The sequence below is a fragment of the Fulmarus glacialis genome, unplaced genomic scaffold (genome assembly GCF_000690835.1).
Source record: "Fulmarus glacialis isolate BGI_N327 unplaced genomic scaffold, ASM69083v1 scaffold34907, whole genome shotgun sequence".
NCBI classification, from domain to species: domain Eukaryota; kingdom Metazoa; phylum Chordata; class Aves; order Procellariiformes; family Procellariidae; genus Fulmarus; species Fulmarus glacialis.
Genome location: NW_009222112.1, coordinates 1 through 6,288, shown reverse-complemented (window position 1 = coordinate 6,288; position 6,288 = coordinate 1).

The following is a 6,288-nucleotide window of genomic DNA, read 5'->3' as shown; positions in this document are numbered from 1 at the left end:
TCCTAACCTTCTTCCTAGGTAGGCAAGGAATGCATGGTTAAGGTCAAGACAGGTTCTCCATCCTTCCCTCAATGCATAGTCCATTATAAACACACAGTGGCCTTAACACACTTTGTTCAAGTATAATCTGAAGACCTGCAAATCTACTTTAGTCATAAACTTTGCCTGCTGCAGTAGTTCGGCTTAACAAAAAGCATCATCTTAAATTACATGTGCAATAGGTCATGTTGCTCTTTTTTTTTTTTTTTACCTTTTTTTTTTTAAGATCAGATTGTGTGATTCTTGCTCACAACAAATATACACAGGTTTTTTTTAAAAGAGAGGCTTGAATATTAGATGTACTTTTTGTATATATATATTTTAGTCATTTTGTATTTATTTTTGTTACAAATCATTGTCTTTGACTAACAGTTAGGCCAAAGACTTAACTGAACCTTCAAATCCACTGTGTTTTTGAACTTCAGATTATGAGACCTGAGGCTTTCACTGCATTTTAATAAATCACTGAAGGTGCCAATGCTTTCTAAAAATGTAAATATTTATTCCAATGATGTGTATGGGGGCTTTTTTCCCCTGATACCTGTAACTTTATGTAATAGGAATTATCAGGTCTTGTAACATGATTTGTATATTACTTCAGACTATTTAACGATTTGGACACCAAGCAGAAGTAGGGTTTTTAGATATGGTTTTATACTTACTGCAAGAAGTGAGAGGTTCTCTGAAAACCGCTTTCCAGCTTCATAAGGACTTCCTGTTTGGCAAAAGGTGTTAACTACTGCAACTGTTATATAGCACTTGAAGGGGGCTATAAATGCCTGAATTACCTTAACTATGCGGATCTCAGCTGATCCACATTGAGACTACTGAATTGTCTTGAATACCTGAATGTTGATAAAAGTAGAACCACAATGTTGTGTTTATCAGTAATCTAGTTATTGTAACATAACTGGTAAAACTATTTAAAGAGTTTACTTTTTTACCCACGTTCTAAAGCGTTGGTACTATTTAAGAATGAAGATTTAGTTCCCAATTGTTTATTCCATGTGAAACAAAATTCCGCTCAAAAAGTATGCACGTTAATTGCTAGTAATTTGAACTATGAAAAAACCTCTTGGTACTTTTTCCCCCATAGGGTAAAAACCTGCTAGGAGGGCAGTTGTCAAGTGTCTTATTTTTACTACTAGCTTTGAACATACCTTTTTGGAAGGAGTGGTCACCTAAAAAGTTATCATTCTAGAAAGTGCATTAATTTAATAGACGCTTCTTCCTCCCACTAAATAATCTCAGTATGTTGTGACCCTGATTTTATGAACACTTACACATGTATTTAGCTGTTACCCAGTTTTTGAGCTTTTAAAATTGCAGCTTATTTGCTGAAAGGCTCAGCAGCATCAGAAGCCAGGCTAATCAGAGGCTAAAAAGCTTGACAAATAAAAGCAGCTTGTGGCCCTTGCCTAAGAACATGAATGTATTAGCAGTGTTAAACTGAAAGTTCTCAAAAAATAAGTCATGTTACTGGTAGACTTTTATCTCAAACTTTTTTAATACCAGTTAGCAATGCTACATCATTCCATGATTAGAAATTACCTGTGGATATTTGTATAGAAGTGTGAAATAAATTCTTTTTTTTAATTAAACATTGTTTTGGTAATAGTGATTTCTTACCATAATTAACTGAGGTAGCCATAGCTAAGTTCACTGGAAGAGCAAGCTGAAAGTTGGAAGCTTTAACAAATTGTCTCATTCTCAATATTGTCATAAGTCTTGGTGCCCTCCCCCATGCAAAGGGGCAGGTAAAGGCAGCTGCAGGAGATAACACACAATCTCATGCTCGCAGGCTGTCTGCTGCTTGCTGCACTGGTAAGAGTCAGGCATAGAGCCTGGCAGAGCAGGCCCTGGCAAAGCACCAAGTGTCAGTTCCCCTGGGGCAGAGCTACCCTCTCCCTCCACACTACACTCATGCTGCCCAGGGTACCTCCAATGCAAACAGTCTTCTAAAAGCTCCCCTGCCAGACAGGTTTTTCTGTAACTAGGGGAGATGGACTCATCCCCCAAAATTAGTGAAGGCCTTCACACACCTATTTGTATTTAGCAGTGGAAGTTCGATACTGACAGTCAATTACATGACTGCAGGGTACAGCTTCAATTCCACAAAAAACCCCAGAAACACCAAAACGATGCAGAAAAAAAACAAACAAACAAACCAGAGAAAACCTGGTTTATCTCCATTTTTAAATAGAATAGAATAGAATCATAGAATCATTAAGGTTGGAAAAGACCTCTAAGATCATCAAGTCCAACCGTCAACCCAACACCACCATGCCCACTAAATAGAATCATAGAATCATTAAGGTTGGAAAAGACCTCTAAGATCATAAAGTAGACCTCTAAGATCATCTAAGATGTTAACCCTCACAAGATGCTTTGCTCACCTTTGCTGAAAGTAAAGACCTTTTGATGCGACAAAGCCTGAAGATGATAAAGGTTAGCTGGACACATGCTAGACCAGTGTTTGTTGTTGCAGCCAAGAAACTTCTAGGACTAGAACCAGAAGGTGCTGCTAGATCTTTCAGAGCACGACAAAGATGTGGACTAAGCCTGCTTTTATTAAACGATTATTCTCATTTACATAACTATACCCACAAACATTTGTCCACAACAAGACAAAATACGGACTGGGAGAACAGTTAAGTAGCTGGTCATAGGAAGTATAGTACAAATATAGTATATTAGGTTTTATATATGCTCATATATACTATACACATATAGTACTAGATGTAGTATATACTATAGTATATAGCAGTAGTACAGCACTATACATAATAGTGTATGTGTATAGTATATATGTATAGATGTGCACATATAAACCCTAATGTACTATATCTGAGATACATATATCTATATATAGACTGTGTTTGTGTGTGGTACGTGTGTATATTAAAAAAAAATTTCTTTCTACAGCATAAGGTACATAAATAGAATACTAGTAAACTGCAATACCTTCACATATGTTTAACTGTCACAGTACAGGAGACATATACTACGAGAGAAGCTTTCAATATAAGGGACCATCACAGGATAGTTTTAATAACCACCTGTACAGGAGTTTTATGTGGAAGAAGAGACAGAACAGGGTGTTCAGATGCAAATGTCAGGAATCAGCACATAAGGTGGAAGGAAGCTTTTGAAAGCGGCACTAAAACTCCCATCCCCATTCGAAGCACCCACGTTACAATGCTAACCATCAATGCAGCAGTGTCTCTTAACTAAAATAAACAGACTGCACAGATAACCACACTTATGTACAAACAACTGAAATAACTTCTCCCAGCACAGAGTAGGTGAGAGTGTCAGCAGCTGGTTTGCAAAACCCAGGAGAACAAACTGTGATGAAACAGGCAACTGTGCTCCGAGCCAGAAGAAGCGCACGGACATGCTTTGGCTGGCTTGCCAGTCAACACGCCCATGTGTGACAAGAAGAATGCGAGCAGTGTATTTCCCTGTGGTGGCTGTGTAAGCAGTTGCTTCAGTTTTTATCCCAATCCTCAGACATCTTTAAATGTCCATTTGTCTTCCTAGGCCCTGGATTCATAATTAATACTATACACCTTTTATAACCTCCTAAGCCTTGCTGGAGTCCTAACCATGATCCTCCTGAGAAAAACACAGCAACTCCTTACCCTGAGAGACTGCCACAGAAATCGGCCTTAATCCCCAGCCCAGGCAGGATACTGTCACTGTACAGGGGTGGAGGACCTGCAGTTTGCATTTTCCATACTCGAAGATGAACCCCTTTCCTCCTTCATTGCCTAGCTCTGCAAAATGGTTGTTTGCAGGCAACATTCAGGGCTGTACCTGCCTCAAAGATCCTAGAAGACACAGGCAGAGAACTGATTTTTTAACAAGCAGAGGTGTCCTTGCTGCTGCTTACATATCACAGAACAACATATACCCCTCTCACCATTGATATACAGTGCTAACTATTTATTTCCTCTTAAAAAAGCACCAGTACATGCAGCAACCCAGAACGGTGACTTCCAGTAAGGGGTTATTTATAATATCACCTTAACAAACCACGAATTCTTTATATGTGCTATGCTTCCAATGATCTTATTAAACCTTAAATGCCATGTTAAATTTTAAATTGAAAACAAAAATTAAAATGTAATTGGTTAGGTTAAAACTAAATGGTATGTTTTCAATCATCTTGAAGTCTGATTTGTTCTGTCCCATTTAAATTGTGCATCCAGATGTATTAATTTCAGGAACACTAATAACCAGGAATATGAGCAGAAAAATGCCAAATGACAAAAATAATACACTTCTCCTTTTTGGTTTGCATAAGAATTTACAGAAATTGGCACATCAGAACTCCAGCTAGTGTCACACTGGATCAGATCAGAGTAAGCCCCCAGAAGATCATCGGTTTTAAAAAGGGATGGGAATAGGGGGAGAAAAAGAATTCAAAATATTCTCCAATATTTTAACAGAACATGCTTCCATGGATCAGTATCTGATCAGTAGTTTAAACAAGAAAACACCTTTAGGTAAACAGACAGGGTTTGTTCTGCTTTGAACACAGCATTTAAAGAATTATCCACAATTCTTTATCCACAGTTACTTCTGTGACTGCTTATCCTGCATGATTTTCCCTGCGAAAAGTGCTCACTGTTTACATTATTGAGAATGGGCTCTAGCTTAAAAGTGCAATGATTATTTAGCCTCTGACAGCCTTTGCCACATCTTCTGGCTGGGGACTGATGTCAAAAGGTAACTTTAGGCAGCAGGCCAGTTTTTAAGGCATGCCTGTAAGTTGAAACATCAGGCATCAAGACAGTAACATACAGGCAGGAAACATGAACCCAATCCAAAGCCATTGTAAAAAATTGGAACAACTTACAAATACCCAATTTACTGCTTGTAGGCACTGCTTTAAACTAGTGCTGGCTCACAACTGAGAGGCCATTATAAAATGGTTTTAAGCACAGCAATTTACAAGTGTGAGTCCCAAACTATTACAAACTTGAGTAGCATGAGCTACTATTTGGTGCTTCTAGGGGTGGCCTACAAGCAGCAATAAAGCAAAAACTGCCAGTAACCTGTATTTGTAGAAGACTTGCAGAGACAGACAAGCTGTTAGTTCACCCCATTAGCCACCACTCCCTGGCCAGAACAGAACAAGCCATTCATTTTTCAGCACAAGATGTAGGTACAGTCTGATTATAAACCAGAGGAAGCAGTCTAATCCTGAACTACTGCTTCATTCTTACATATTATTGGTGCAGTTACTGCTCAGAAAACTGCATCTGGAGGCAGACAGAATCAATGTTTTCTGTATTTCAATGCAACATTAAAAAAAAAAAAGCTCTTAATTCATTATGATATCTTCATCTCTCTAATGGGAGGCTCCAAGCAATCCAACAAAGCACTGAACAGATTAATGCGATAGAAATAGCAAAACAATTCCTGCTCTAGCAGAGGCCACTGGATTCCATCCCCGCTACCAGGACATGGACAAGTCACAGGTACAAGGCATGTTTAAAGGAAACCAAGCAATATTTAAGAGTTGATTTCATAAGATTAATTATGAGGCAAATACAAGTATCTACAATAAAAGAAGCAAATTATATAGGGCCAGATCCACTACTGTACTATACTGTATACAATTTTCAATTACAGGATTCAATATCTACACTGCAGCAAGTTTATATCAGAAGTGCTTATAATCACTCTTAACTGCCTTTTTTGTTAATGTTGTGGATATGTCTACCTGAGTAGGACAAGAAACTATTAAATACCACTGTTTGGTACCTCACATGTTGGATTAGTATCCTAGCAGCCGGGAAAGTGATTCAGTGTGACATACGGTCCAAGTACTTTTTAATGAATAAAGACATATATTGTGTTAGCTGTTGATCGATTGGGTGTATATCTGTAAAGACAGAAGCCCTATTTTTCCTCTGTACTTTTTTGTTTCTCTTTTTCCTGATAGCTGAAACAAAAGTTATCCCTCCCCCGGTTTTTCTCATTTGGACGGTGTAGCACAGTGCAGGGCGCGAAGGGCTGGAAGAGGCCGCAGTGCCCCTTTCCACACCGTCTGCAGCTAGGCAGACACAAGGTGCCCCAGTAAGAAGACACACGGATGTTAGATCAGGGTCTGAACCCCGCAGGTGAGGCAATCACGGTCTAAACCCCTCAAGCGAGGCGCTGCCCTCACGCCGGCCGGCAGCGGCATGAATAAAGCCGGCGCTTTTGTGGGTTTCTGCTACCTCCCGTTTCAGCCCC